The sequence below is a fragment of the Mustela erminea genome, chromosome 15, assembly GCF_009829155.1.
Source record: "Mustela erminea isolate mMusErm1 chromosome 15, mMusErm1.Pri, whole genome shotgun sequence".
NCBI classification, from domain to species: Eukaryota; Metazoa; Chordata; class Mammalia; order Carnivora; family Mustelidae; genus Mustela; species Mustela erminea.
In genome coordinates this window covers 52,117,498-52,133,624 of record NC_045628.1, presented here as the reverse complement: position 1 = coordinate 52,133,624, position 16,127 = coordinate 52,117,498, and the positions used below count along the sequence as shown (strand labels likewise).

Below are 16,127 nucleotides of genomic sequence, written 5' to 3'. Positions count from 1 at the left end.
ATAACAGGGAGGCAAGTCAGAGCAAATCACCGTGTCAGACTCCCGGGCAATAAAACCATTACTCCTTAAATGCTGGGCAGTTAGGAAATGTTGCTGTACCGTGAAAATGACATTATGACATTCTCGGTTTGTTATTTCTCTTTAGTTTTCATTTAACATTTATGTACTTGAAAAGGCAACCAAATTACACATTGTCCTTGTTAGGGTTTGAAACATAGCATAATGTTCATCTCATTTTTCAACAAATATTTATCGAGTGCCTGCTATTTACCAGGCACTATACTAGGTCCTGGGGCTATAAAAATGATTGGATCTTGTTTCCTGGTGTGTAGTAGTGTAGAGTCCAGTGGGATATGAGAGTTGGAGATCATCTAATTTTATAGATAAGAGCTCTTGGTCCCCAAGAGAGGGACCTATTAAAAGCCACCTGGCTTGTTGGAAATGGCTGAAATGATTCATGGCCTCTGATTGTCACAACAGAGCTATTTAGAATTCTTTTTTTAAAAAAAGATTTTATTTATTTATTTGACAGATAGAGATCACAAGTAGGCAGAGAGGCAGGCAGAGAGAGAATGGGGGAAGCAGGCTCCCTTATGATCAGAGAGCCCAATGCGGGGCTCGATCCCAGGACACTGAGATCACGAGCTGAGCCAAAGGCAGAGGCTTAATCCACTGAGCCACCCAGATTCCCCTAGAATTCTTTATTCATTTATTTACTAATTAGCACCTATTCATTGAGTGCCTCCTCTGAGCCATTTATGTCTTTCCCTCCTGGAGGTTACAACTTTATCAGTGAAGGTGAATATCAAAATGGTGAAGAAGGTACACATTCCTTAAGCTCTAACTTGGATGTATAAATAATGTCGCTTAATATTTTAGTAAGTAAATTTACACAGTATTTCAATCATCCTCCACTACTGATGGCAGAATGTTTAACATGATGAATCTCAGGTGAATCCTGTTCATCCATTTTCTTTTCACTCTTTCCTTCTTCCCGTGCTTGATACTAAGCTGTCCTTGGAACTTATGGATGGTTGTGGGGCCCCATCTGGTTCCGGGTCACCAGTTACAAATGCTGGCAAGAGATGTCTCATTATCCCTATCCTTGACCCTCTTCATCAATCCCATTGACAGCTACTGAGATAGCCCCAGCAATGCCTCTGGTCTACACTGCCTGGATTCCAGTGGTGAAGTCTCTTGTTTGGAGTTCCAAGTCTTTCTGGGTCACCACTCAGACTCTCTGTCTTCAGCAAAAACTTCTACAAAGTTGTTTTTAATATATTCTTAGACTGGAAGACTCATTCATATCTTGCCTTCTTCTGAATTTGTTGCTTAAGTCATAAATATTATGCCTCTAAGTTCTTTAGGGCTTTGTCTTTTGATAGTCAAATGCTAGGAATTTTAGATTCTAAACTTAATTCCTTTAAGCCACTGTCATAGAGATGATTCTTGAAAGCTACCTTGATACTCAAAAAATAATTGACACTTTTTTCTTTCAGCAGCCTAATTTGAGGACAGTGGTAAGAATAGGGTAGTATGCTGGTTACTTATTGCTCAAAACAGAAATACTTTTACTATGTCTCCTTGTTTCTGTGGGTCTGGTATCGAGACAGGGCATGGTGAGGACAAGTTCTCTCTTTTCCCATGTCTGGGGCCTCAGCTGGAAATCATCAACACTGGGGGCTGAGATCAGCATAAAGCTATTGGCTGGGGGCCTAGCTGGTACAGTCAGCTGGAAGACCCTCACATGGCCACACCGTGTGCTGTGGGCTTTAGTACAACATGGTGGCTGGGCTGCAGCAGCAAGTGGAGAGAGGGAGAGAGAGAGAGAGAGAGAGGCAGGCAGAAGCCATATTGCCTTTTATGACAAGCTTATCAATCACAGTGTCCTTTCATTGGTTGAGGAAGTTACAGAGTTCCACCTGCCTTCAAGGAGAGGGAACACTGACCCCACCCCTGGATAGGGAGGCTTGTCCATGCTGCACTGTAAGCACGTGAACTGGGACATATATTAGTATGGTCATCTAAGGAAAATGTAATCTACCCCAAGGTGGTTAGCAGGAAGTATGGGGAAGGAAACACACACACACACACACACATATAATACCTCATAATATTATTTTGTCCCATTTGGTCTATAGGCGATGGTCATCATCCAAGTGTGGCCCAAAAGAAGTAAAACGTGTACTGATGGAGAGTCAAACTGTGAGTGAGTGATTTTTTTTAAAAGAATCTCTCTTCTAAAGAGTATTTGTGCTCAGCTATTTGTGTCCCACTGAGAAGCGAGCTTTGCCCTGCACATTTGCAACCCCGGTTGTGGTTATCACTCCCGTCCCTCCTCCTGTTTGTTGCCCTTTCTCTACTTTCTCCAGGGACTGAGTTTGTTTATGTTGGATATTCTCACTCCCATCCCCAATTCCTGCCCATTTCCCCTCTTTCCTTGTGCAGATCATCATCTAACGGTTCAGGCTTTTGCAGGGGAATTAATTGGGTTATCATGTCCTTAACTAATAATAGCTTTTTTTTCTCCATGAATTTTAACAGCTGCCTAATTGAAGTATCCAAATGGAATAACTAATAATGAGAAACTTAGGCTTTTATAGCCTGACTGCAGGGCTCGAGGCTGAGACCCGGGTAGAGTGGGTAGAAGCAGCTCAATAGCTCCTAATCATGCCATGCCGATGCCCATCTGTGTGGCCTGCACCCAGGGCTGACCTGCTTTCGGGACGTTTAATTAGCAGGATGAGAAGAATTGCCTCCTTGCCATGCTTGGGCGAAGATGTTGATCTAGCAGAACAGTGGAGCCTAGCTACTCTCCTCTTTATTAGTATATACATTTTAAATGAAGTAATTTTATTATTTTGCACTGGTTATAAAAGGAATTCATGCCTACTTTCAAAAATCTACACATTTCTGAAATATACAGGGAGAAAAGAAAAATTGCATGAAAACGTATCATCCAGATTTAACTGTTGTTAACATTTTAGCAAAGGTTCTTCCATACGTTTTCATATGCATAGGTACGTAGAACTATATGTATATAGGACTTTGTTTGCATATTAAGCTATACATCCCTTTCTGTATCCTGTTTTGTTGTGTTTTCATTCAATAATGGTTATTTTCCCATGTCAATTAATATAGATCCGCGTCATCATTTTTATTGACTGCACAATATCCCTCTGTGAGACGTACCATAATTTATTTAACAAATTCTATTGAACAACATTTATGCCTATTGCATTTTTTTTATATTATAATCAATGCTCTGAAGAACTTTCTTGTACATCCATTTTTATGTACTTATTAAAAAATCTCCTTGGGATAAATTCCTATACAGGGAAATTGCTAGAAAGTCTTTTTAATTGCTAAAAAAATTTTTTTTTAAAGAAATAATAGGAAGCCATAGGGAAAAGAAATCTGAGTGAGCAGCCTAATTCCAGAGAATTTGTGCAACAAATATACATATTGTTTATATTATTGTCTATATTGTGTCAGGATGCTGACCTAGAATCTCAGAATGCAAAGATGAAAAAAAAATCTTCAAGGAAATCTAGCTTAGTGTGGGAGATAGATTCTTATACAAGTAATTACAGCAATAAGATCAAATTCCTGGAAGAGGCATGACCAAAGTACCATGGGATGGGTAAAAAAAGGAGCTATTAAACATGAGCAAGAGAAGTGGAAGAAGAGGGGTGTCTGGGTGGCTCAGTCATTGGATGTCTGCTTTCGGCTCGGGTCATGATCCCAGGGTCCTAGGATCAAGCCCTGCATCGGGCTCTCTGCTCAGCAGGGAGCCTGCTTCCCCCTCTCCCTCTGCCTGCCTCTCTGCCTACTTGTCAAATAAATAAATAAAATATTAAAAAAGAAGAAGAAGAAGAAGAAGAAGTGGAAGAAGAATTAGCAGAGTAAGCAATACCCAGGCTGGGCCTGTGGTTGGGAAGGGGCTGGAGAGATGAATCCATTCGTTTGTGTGGGGTGCCATAACAAGTACTAGAGAAAAAGTGCCTTAAAAAACAGAAATTTGTCATTTTGTAGTTTTAGAGACTGGTGGTTCAAGGTCAAGCTACTGGCAGGGCCGGTTCCTTCTGAGGGTCATGATGGAAGATTCTGTCCCTGGGCTCTCTTTTTGGCTCTGGATGGCTATCTTCTTCCTATGTCTTCACGTCATCTTCCCTCTGTAAGGGTCTGTGATAAAATTTCCTCTTCTTACGAGGATAACAGTCATATGAGATTAGTGCCCATCTTAATGAGCTCATTTTAATTTATTTACCTCTTTAAAGACCTTATCTCCAAATATAGTCACATTCTGAGGTACTGGGGGTTGTGTTCAACTTCTAGATTTTGGGGGTGACATAATTCAGCCCATAATAGTGAAAGAACGAAGAATACCTGTATAGAGGCCCAGAGTCAGGCAAGGTGCTGTGGCTGGTGGATACTGAGGAAACTATAAGCTGGGGGAGAAGGTCCCGGGATTGGGAATGAAAAAAGCAAAAAATGGTGGAAGATGTGTCTGTGCTGGGAGTCAGGCTTGTAAATAGTCCTGAGAAATGTGGGCTTTATTCTACATGGGGTGGGGAACCATAGGTAATTTTAAGGAGGAGTGACATGATCAGGTTTGTCCTTTGTTTCGATGTTGCTGTCAGAGTACCAAGTATTGGTTTGGACGTGGAACATTTGGAACTCTCGTGCACAGCTGGTGGGGATATAAAATGGAACAACTATTTTGGAAGATACTTTGACAATTTCTTTCTTTCCTTTTTTTTTTTTTTTTTAAAATTTGACAGTTTCTTAAAAAGTTACCCATATATCTACCTATGACCCAGTATTCCTCTCCTAGGTACCAATCCAAAAGAAAGGAAAGCATTTCTAGACAATGATTTTTTTTCAAGATTTTATTTATTTATTAGAGAGAGAACAACCACAAGCAGGGAGAGGGACAGAGGAGCAGAGAGAAGCAGACTCCCCACTGGGCAGGGAGCCTGATGTGGGGCTTGATCCGAGGACTCTGGGATCATGACCTGAGCTGAAGGCAGACGTTTAACTGACTGAAACACCCAGGTGCCCCTCTAGACAATGATTTATACATGGATGTTAATAGCAGTTTTATTCATAATGGCCCCAAACTGGAAATAATCCAAATGTCTATCAATAAGTGAATGGCTAAGGAAATTGTGGTATATCCATTCGACATAATACCACTTGATAATAAAAAGGAAAGAATCATTGATATAACAATGTGGGTAAATATAAAAATAATTATGCCAAGGAAGAGAATCAAGCTCCCTGACCCCCAAACAGGATATATACTGTGTAATTTCATTTATATAAAATTCTAGAAAACACAAACTAATCTGGGGATAAGGATTGGGGGCACATGGAGCAGGGGTAGGAAGAATAGATTACAAGGCACATGAAGAAACTTCTGGGGGTGATGTAATTGTTCATTATCCTGATTGCAGTGATAGTTTCTTGGGTGTATACAGATGTCAAAACTCATTAAATTGTATACTTTAAGTACAGGCTATTTGTATGTCCATGATACCTCAGTGAAAGACCAAGAAAACAAAAAGGAAACAAAACCAGTATCAACAAGAAAGGAAGTGTGTAGGGTATATAAAAAAAAAAAATTGAAACATAACCTTGAGGAAGGGAGACCAGTTAGGAGACTACTGCAGACCTGCAAGAGATTACAGGAGTCTGAATGAGGCTGGGTAAGGGTGCCCACTTGACTTTGTTCTGCTTCTGTTCTGGGACATGTGCTTTTAGGAACTGAAACTTCTGTGGGCTGCAGAAGGGCACTTTGTCCCTATATGTGAAAGACACCAGCCTTTCTTCATCTCACTCTCTACTACATTTAGGCATAATTTTAGGCATTTGTAATAGTGGTGAATAAGACAGACAAATAACCTGTTGTGCTCAAAGGGCTGCTATTCTAATAGGAGATATATATCTATATCTATAGATATATATCTATATCAGGTGATGTTAACTGGTATGAAGAAAAAGCAGAGTAAGGGACCAATTAATGGATAGTCATCTTTTTTTAAGGATTTATTTATTTATATGAGAGAAAGAGAGCAAGTGGGGGGTGGAGAGAGAGAGAAAGAATCTTCAAGCAGATTCCCTGCTGAGCATGGAGCCTAAATTGGGGCTGGATCTCATGACCTATGAGATCATGACCTGAGCCAAAACTAAGAGTTGGGTGCTTAACCCCCTGAGCCTCCCAGGCACCCCAGATATGGGGACTATTTTAGTAAGATGTTTTAAGAAGGCCTCTCTAGAGAAGTGATATTTGAGCTCAGGTCTGGATGAAAGTGGTGAAAGGAGGTTGGTTGAGATCAGGAACAAATAACCTAGGCTGGGAGTCTGGCCAGTGCAAAGGTCCTGAGGAAACAATGGAAAGGTCTTGTCAAGGAGAAGGCTGGAAAGAGTACAAAGCACAATAGCTGAAACTTAAGTTCCTGACTTGCCACCAGCATGTGCACAAACAAGCTCCCTGGACATTTTCTCTTACAACAATGCTCATGCTAGAATGTTAAAAGTGTTAAGTATTGTTTGAAATACTGTTAGGTTAGCTGTAGCTTAGTCTCTCTTTCTTAGGCCCTGTCCACTCTCTTTTTGCAAGGTTGGGTTCAGTTATGGCATTTGTTTTAATGGGATTTAATCTACATTTCCTTAGGGTCTAAGCTGTGAAAAAAGTCTCATGAAGGTGTCTTTATTTATTATGAATTTTAATGCCCAATGTTGGGTCAAATCCCACATTAGAACCCATCTGAGTAGGACAAAGAAGTAGATAATCACTAGTAGTTGAAAAATTTCGATTATTGATACATCCCTATAAAATCTGCTTTAAAGATATGGTATTAAAAGGGAGCCACAATTTTGGCCACCTGTTATGAGGTGCCCATGTCTACCTTAGTTCATTCTCTCAGCAATCCTGTTATTAACGCCATTTTGCAGCTCTAGAAAGTAAGGCTCGGAGCACTAAGTAGCTTGTCCAAGGTCACACAGCTAGTAAACGCCGGAGTTAGGATTTCCAGTCACGTCTTCTGCCTCCTGTTTGGAACTCCTGTCGCTGTACCTTGTCAGTCTTTAGTGCTATGCCTCAACATACATAAAGCCATGCTGTCATGGTCTGAATAGAGAGGCAGTCCTTTTAAAAAAGCAAACAACTTCCTCGAGAAAGAAGCCTCAAAGCTTTATCTCTTGACTGTCAGACCTACCTATCTGTCTGAACGTTTTACAGGAGACTACACCCAGTTCAAGCATTCCTCCCCTTTCCAGAAGAATTCCCCAAAGGGACTGGCAGCAGAAGGAGGCAGGGGGAAGGGGCTGGGTCAGCTGGGTATGATTGAACACCGCGCCAGTATCAAAGACCTGATAAAAATCTGGGGCCTCTGGGCACTCGATTTTTAAAGTAATCCTGTCAGTTCCCTAATAATAGTAATAAATTAACCAAACAGCGGATTCAGTGGTATTTTATGTCCTAAGGGTATTGCTTTCACACTTCAACTTGATAGCATGATTTATCAAGAGATAAATTACAGCTGGGAACGAATGGATTTACTGATGTCAGGGAGACGACAAGTATATTCCGAAGATGTTACCAGTGATAGGCATACACCTGACAAGCATACTTGAAAATCCCCAAACAAAAAGCTGCTCTTCAAAGGCTGAATAACTTTAATCTTCACTTTAGATGTAGGTTATTACAAGGACAGAAGGATTTTGATGGTATAATTACCCCCTTCCCAAATCATTATGACCTGAAAGTACTAATTACTTTGCTCTTTGGAGATGGGTTATATAACCACCTCCAACCTTTTCTGAAGCCCATCTGGAAGATAAGTAAATAAATGAATGTGGGGTTATGCTACTGTAAACCAATGTCTGACTGCCACCCCTCCCCCATCCTCCACTGCCAATCGGCCATTATGGTGTGTCATTCTCATAGGAGTGCCCCTGACTAAGATAGAGTTTTACTGTTGGATTCGCTTACTGGGCAAGACATCCTCATCTTCGGATGTAAGAGAAGGTGGAATTACTTCCAAGAGGTTGCTCAGAAGAGGAACCAAAAAGCAGAGCTGAGAAAGAGAGCCCAGGTGAAGGGTGGGAATGGCTTGACCTCTCAGCTTTTGATGAGAGCCCCCTACAGATGTGTGAAGATGGCCCCTTCCATTCAGAGGCAGACCCCCAAGTGTGAGCTGAGAAAGCATTCTGTCTTGTAAATCCATAGATGCTTTTGGGGCTGTCCCTAGTACGTCATTTTAAGAAAAGGCGTATTGGAAGACTTCTTGGTGAGGCACAGTGTAATGAATGTGTCTTTAGAGTCTTTTTTGACTGTTTTATGAGAAGAATAAAAATGGACTTATTTTGGTGGGTGGGAATGCTGAAGAGTGGGGTCGGATGTGTGCTGTTAGTCCTTAACAATAACTTGAAGGAAAAATAATTCTAAGCTTGGGGTATTTACCGTATAAAAGAAACACATTAAGGGTATGATAAGCTTTGGATATTTAAAACATGACTTTAAAACAAATTCCCAAGTCTGGGCAGTGTACAATTAACAAACCCACATAACGTTTTGTCCATCAAATCAAAACAAAAAATTATTAGAAAAAGTAGATGTAGAAATAAGATTTAACTTCAGAAACAAGCAAGCACATAAGCTCATTAATGAACAGCCCACTCAAGAAACAAATGGGATTTAAAATGCTCCCGGCCTTTGGATGGTTTAAAGCTAGCCATAACTAGACAACTATGTACACAGATTAAAAGAGAATGGTGCAATGCAGTTTCTTGTTAAATCCCTTTAAAGTTTTCCAATAGCCCAAAGCATCTGTCAAAATCCCAGGCAGGCACTACAAAGAACTATTTTAAACCTCCAAATTCAGGGCACCTGAAGAAGTAAAGGTGCATGCCATTTTCACTCTCGGGGACAAACAGCTTTGCCATATATAAATTGTGAGAACTGTTATAAACATGTAACTCTTTCACATCACATAGTCTTTGTGGATCTCTCTAGACTTGGGTAAGTTTTTTTTTTTATTGTAAAAGTATTTAAGTTGCTTCATATATCTTTTCCCACCTCCTGGCCAAATTCTGAATAGGTTTTTATGGGGGGCAGGGACCAAGTGGGAGGCAGAACTCCTGGACTCTGGGAAGACATCTGTTTTTCAGGCATACTCTCTAAGATGGAAAACCACCATCTTGGACATCCAACTTCCAGAAAGATTCTCCAATAAAGCCCTAAGCACCTGAGAAGTCATCTTTAATATGCATTCTTTGTACCGTCTTTGAGAGTATGCATACGGGCAGACGTGAGAGGCAGCGCAGAACTGGACAGAAGCCTGAATCTTTCTGAAATCCAAAATCTGATGTGAAAGTCAGAGTAATGGGTGCAGAAGTGAATTTTGATAGGTGTCCAAAGCAACTATTGGCTTAGATGCTCTCCTGATCACCCACACTTCCAGTGGACAGCCTGTGCAGTGCTAATATTGGGAAGTAGGTCAACCCAAACTAACTGTATTCAAATTAAGGTTGATCAAGAATCCAGATATGGCCATGTGCCAGCTACCCATTTCTCAACACCACATTCTATCAGAAGTAGGAAGTTGGGGCAAAGGGTAAACTCCTCCATTTCTTCTGTTATCACTCTTCCTTTAAGGCCCAATTTAGTCTCTTTTAAAAAAAGAGACACTACTGGTAATATTTATATTGTCCTACCCAGAAACATACTACCCCAGCTTTTCATCTTTTTTTTTGGACCAAATGGCTCAACTATTTTTTTTGTTTATTTGTTTTATTTTGTTTTAAACAGTGGTTTCAGTTTTTTCTACCTTCAGTTTGTTGAAGCAACTATGTTGCTATGAGTCACAAATTTGGCCTGCTTTATATTAACACTTAAATATATTGCATTAAAAATTATACTGTAGGAATAAATGGAAAGAAATGGCACTATTTTAAGTGAAGTGTAACATGTAGAGAGAAAACCATGCCCATGAATGAATCTTTACAAATTACACATTGAATATGCCCATTCATGGGAACAAACCACTCGGGGGGAAGAAATAAAAAAAGAAGTAAAAAATTATCAGACCCCAAAAGCTCCCCTGTGCTCCCTTCCACTTCCTATCCTGACCAGGTTAACCGTTGTTTTGATTTCCGTCATCACTAGTTTGATTGTTCAATTTTTTATGAAAAAATATACTTCAAATAAGTGGATTCCTACAGTATAGACTCTTTTTAGTCTTCTTTCATTCAACACTGAGGCTGTGGAAATCAGTGTTGTTGGTGGTAATAGTTCATTCCTTTTCACTGCTCCAGCATTTCACTGGGTGAACATGCCACAGTTCATTTATCCTTCCTCTTGTGAATGATCATGTGGGTTGTTCACAGTTTTTGCCTATTATGAATAACGTTGTTATGTACAGTCTTACAAATATTTTTTGGTGAACATATGTACCATCTCTGTTGGTTATGTACTTGGGAGCGGAACGGATGGGCCAAAGAGTATGCGTATGTTCAATTTGCACAAATACAAAACATTTCCATTTAATCATGGCAGTTAACACTCTGGCCTGAGAGTTCGGGTGGCTCTGCATTGTCATCATGACTTGACATTTTAGGCATTCTGGTGGCTGTGCAAATGGCACCATTTCTGAGAATATACCCTGTAAAATATAATAGTTAAGGTAGAAATAAAATGACATGTGTTTTCATGTTTTGAAGATTAAATAATGTCCTGAGACAAGTAAGTGGATGACCTCACTGGGGAACGCTGGTGACAGCTAACTTATGTATGAACAATGTTTGCAGGATAGCTGCTTTTAATTATTCATTAAAAGACGTGCAGAGTTGCTATAAAATGTAGGATTACAGAATTAAAAAAAATAGAACACTTTTTACTGGATTTTGTGTTTCGTGGGCATTTTCAAGAATTGTGATCAATACCTGATTGCAGGCAATGTGACCATGGGTTAATCTACATCAGCACCAAAAAGTGCAGCAAAAGGAAGTTTGTTCATATGCTAAAGACGCTGAAGCATTTTTCCCTGAAGTAATCTAGATTCTGCTGGCGTTTATTAATATACCTTCCATTATTTTCATAAACTCAAAGTTGTTGAAGGAAGTCTACATATTTTTTTTTTATTGCATTAGAGCTGTTAAAGTTCATAACTCAAAAATCACATTCATATTCACAAAATATCTGGTTTTGTGCTAACCATGGAGCAACATCTGACCCCAACCATTGTTAGGAATGCATTTGGTGGCCATAACAAATTAATCGGCCAGAGGTCGATCAAACAAGCTTCCCTACCTCTCTCCCTCCCTTCCTTCCTTCCATCCTTCCTTTGTATAGAAAGGGAGTGCATGTGCACAGGCAGGGAGGGAGGAGGGGCAGAGGTAGAGGAAAGGGAGAGAGGGAATCCTAAGCAGGCTCCGTGCCCAATGCAGGGCTTGATCTCATGACCCCTGAGATCATGACCGGACCCCAAATCCAGAGTCCGAGGCTTAACCGACTGAGCCATCCAGGCACCTGACAAAGTGTTTATTTCCCTCACATAACGAGAGAGATATATTTGCTGTTTTTAAGACTTATTTACCAGCTGGTTGTGGTTATTTATTGTTCCAGCTGCTCAGCAGTATCTTTAAGCATCCAGTTTTCTGTCTTTCTGTTGCGTCAGCCTTAATGCCCCAACTTTCACACAAATGCTTGTCGCTTCATGGTTGTAAGATGGCTGCTATTCTTTAGGCATTACACCTGCATATTTAAGGAGGAAAAACAGTGATTCCAACTTTATCTTTCTCATTTGTCTAGAAAGGTGCAGAGCCTACAGAAGACTTCTGCTTATACCTCTGTATTAGTTATCTATTGCTGTGGAACAGATAACCTCCAAAACAGGGGCAAAACAACAAAACCAACAACAACAACAAGGCTACTGCAGGAGAAATATCAGATGAAAACAAAACCCAAATAAATATTATTTTACAGTTTCTATGGATCAGAAATGCCCTGGAGGCTTAGTGAGATAGATCTGGCTCAGAGTCTCTCATGAAGTTCTAGTCATGATGCTGGTAGGGGTTGCAATCATATGAAGGTGTACCTGGGCTTGAGGATCCACTTCTGAGATGGTTCAATGCCCAGATGGCAGTTGGTCAGATGCCTCAGTTACCCACCACATGGATATCTCCATAGTCTCCATGTTGTTTCCTCTCAACATGGCAGCTGGATTCCCCCTAGAACAAGCAGTTCAAGAGAGAGCAAGGCAGAAGTCACATTTTACAAACTAGACTTGCAAGACTAACACTGTCCCTTTCACCTTTGGAAGAAAAGAGCACCAAAAAATCTGTGGACGTATTTTAAAGCCATCACTGCCTTGTTGGTTGAAACAGATTCACTTGTTTAGTGTAATTACCGTGGACATGAATTAATCGTCAGAGACTATGCCCATTCTTCCCTTGAAAGAACAGGAGCTCCACTGGCAGGAAGAAAGCGGAAAGAAATATTGAGAATGCGACAAGTTCATGAATTTGTATGTAATAGAATTTTTGAGAACGTGACCAAATAATTCTAGATTTTATCTGAAGGAAAGAACAGCTTAGAATAGATACAGTTTGAAAAATAAGATTTAAAGGTGATAAGGAAATGACCAGACCTATGAGACTTCAAAATAATAAACCAATAATAGGCATAGGCATAAAAAACAGTGTTTTCATAAATAGATGCTTCATAAATAGATGCTAATTTATAGGAAATTAATATTCTCAGGGTGAATTATTTCATAACTGGCACTGGAAAATAGGTGTTTGAGAAAGATTCAATTACATTCTTGCTATACAACAGAGTAAATTCTAGACGAATTAGAAAGTGAAACATGAAAAATGAAAATGCTTCAAAACACTAGAAGAAACTTTAGGTAAATACTTACCTTATCCCAGATGGGGAAGGACTATCTAAGTTTATAAGTAATAGATTAAATAGCAAAGGAAGAGATTGATTTTAATATTTAAAATTACAAACTCTGTGTCAAAAACATCATAAAAATTTAAACACAAACAAGGAAATTATGTATTATTGATATTTTGATGGGATATATTTATGAACAAGAAAAATACCTTAGCTTTGCTCGAGGTCTATGGCCCTATCTATCAAGCAAATATTTCAGATTAAAAATAAAACAGTGGGAATATATTAATATATAATGAGTTAATATAACTGATAATAAAACTTCTATCTTCTCAATAAAATGGGCAAAAACATAAACCTACAATTCACAGAACAAACAGAGCAAATGGATAATAAACAGGAATAAATGGCCAATGTCATTAGTAATCATAATGCTGCAAATTAAAACAAAAATAAAATTTGATGTTTTATCTATTGGATCAACAGCTAGGTCTAGCCAAAATGAGGTAAAAAGAGATTGTCAAACACTGCTTGTCTATGCAAAGCAATTTGGTAATCTTCATAAAGCCTTCAACATGATTGTACTTTTTTATCTGATAATTTTACTTGGAAGAATTCAGTTTAGTGGGTAGCTCAGTCGGTTAAGTGTCTGATTCTTGGTTTCGGCTCAGGTCATGATCTCAGGGTCCTGAGATCAAGCCCTTCATTGGGCTCTGCATTCAGTGTGGAGTCTCCTTGACATTCTTTCTTCCCCTTCCTCTGCTTCTCCCGCTCATGCTCCTTCTCTCTCTAAAATAGATAAATCTTAAAAATAAAAAAAATCCAGCCTAAGGAAATAATAGAAATGAATTTAAAAATATATGTATGAAGTGGTATATCTCAAATCATTTATAATGGAAACCAGAAAGAACCCTAAATGTCCTACGATAGACTCATAGCTAAACAAATCATGGAATATCCATATGATGGATATTTGGTGGTTGTTAAAATAGCTTAGTGAATTTTGATGACTTAGAAAAATGTTCATGAAATAATTTTAATTATAAAAGCAACACACAGTACCTAAAATACATGTGATAGTGTATGAGTTATGGAATATGTATTATATAAGAGTAAAAACGTTTAAAAGAAAATAGAACAAAATATTTGCAATATTTCATGAAAACTATTTGAGGTGAAGTTTGTAAGATTATGAAAAATTTGTTTCTTATTTAGACTTATGAACTTCTGGAGTCTTCTAGAGTACATTGCTTTGTGATCTGAAAAAAGTACTCAGTAAACTCTAAATGGACTCTTTTAACTTTATTTTCTAACCTGTCTTACTGCTCTTAGCGAGTTTTAGAGTGAATGTATGTGTTTCTGTGTGTGTGTGTGTGTGTGTGTGTGTGTGTGAGAGAGAGAGAGAGAGAGAGAGAGAGAGATACAGAGAGAGAGAAAGAGAAGGTGAGAAAATTTGTGTACTATAATTCTAGGGAACTTCTGTATAAAAAAATCTAAGACTTATTTTGTCAGGAAGTGGTAGATTAAACCCTACAATAGTGCATTAACTCTTTCAGGTCACTAAGGGACCAATTAGTGCATTATGCTAAGGGGTACTAAATTGTATCCTACTAGCCTGGAGGAGACCAGGCATGTCCCGCAGCTCTAACTCATATCACCACTGGGAAGTGATTCAAGTCTGGGAAGAAGCTGGTTCATTGAATATTAATTGAATGGGTGAATAAATGAAGGAAACGCAAAGAAGAAGCTAACAAGCTAACATTTATTGATTATTTTCTATGTGCCAGGGGCTTCCCACTCATCGTTTCATTTAATTCTCATGGCAGCCGTATGAGGCCTATGTTATTATTGTCATTGCCATTTTTTTAGGGGAGGAAACTGAATGTATACCATGGGCAAACAAACCCTTTCTTGCCCATCCTGTAGGAAGATGCTATCACTGACCTGAGATAGTCACTTACGGGCTGTGGTCAAGAGTATGAAATCCCTCTTGGCCCACCAGAGCCTTCTTTCTGGTTGACTGATTGATGACATTCTGCAGTTTAGGACGTCACTCCCCTGTGATGACTGTGGCTTTTCTGAGGATCCCATAGTCAGTAGTATCTGAGGCGAGAGTAGGTAGGGGAGAGGTCTGGGGAAGGGACAGCTCTTTGGGCTCTTAGTCATTCGCTCTGGAATGAGGCTGTATTTCGTATTACTTTCCAAGGACTATTTTTAATTAAAAAAGAAAAAAGTAAAATGGAGCAGAGGAGAGCGAAAGATTGCAGGGGGACCTACGGAAGACAAAAAGGAGGTCCCCAAAACATGGGAGAAAGGATCTGGAGTTATGTCTACTAACCATCAGTGTCACAGGTGTGCTTAGAAGCCATTTCTCCTTTGGTTTCTTAAATGTGAAAGGCAGGCATTTGCAAGATAGTTGTATGGGCTGCCAGTGCAGGCATAGGCTGTTTCGGTACCTTGGAACAACGGAAATTGGTTCATAAAAAGAATGTATTCCTCACTCATTTCATTACCAAGAAGCTGTAACTCAATAGGTTGGCCAGCACAGGCTTGGCAATGGTACTTGAAACTGACATAAGAAAACACAGTACCAGAGTTGAATCCATTTCTTCCAGGGCTCTTGGGCTAGGGGAAGAGTTACTTGCTTTGAATATTTCATGTTTCTATTTAGAAGAATTTTTCCATCTGAGAAGGGGTGCTTTCCTCCTCAGGTGGTGACATATAGTTTTACATTTTAGACATTTAAAGCTTTGAGTTCAAAGCTCCATATCCCTGTAATTTCACCTTTAAAAAAGAGATTTTGAGAAATAAGATGAAACTTGTAAAAGAAAACCCTTTTATTCTTTGTTTGCTTCTTAGTTTGGGCACATTTATATTTAGCCTTCCAAAGAATGAAGGGGGCAAAGTGTTTCTTTCTAGAAAGAAAATTCAAACTGGTGACATCTCTAAATAGATTTATACCCAAATTATACACTGTATGTCTACAAGCAACATTATAAAAAAATCACCCACATGGCCTTTTGTACTGTGATCCATTGTATGATACCAAAACTCCTAGAGGAGGGAGAAAATAATGATTAGGCTTAAGCAAAGTGAAAAGATATTTTCTCAGCTGGAAGCTGTTAATACTTGAGCTGATAGAGACTTGGAGAATAACTCCTCTGTTGTGTGTTTAAAAAATAAATATACAAGCACTAGAATAATTCACAGGATGAGAAAT

At 39.2% G+C, this 16,127-nt stretch overlaps 1 protein-coding gene across 1 annotated transcript in view; it reads left to right on the top strand.

Moving 5' to 3' along the window:
* PCDH8 (protocadherin 8) overlaps positions 1-16,127 on the top strand; it is a 120,490-nt gene that overhangs the window by 30,578 nt on the left and 73,785 nt on the right.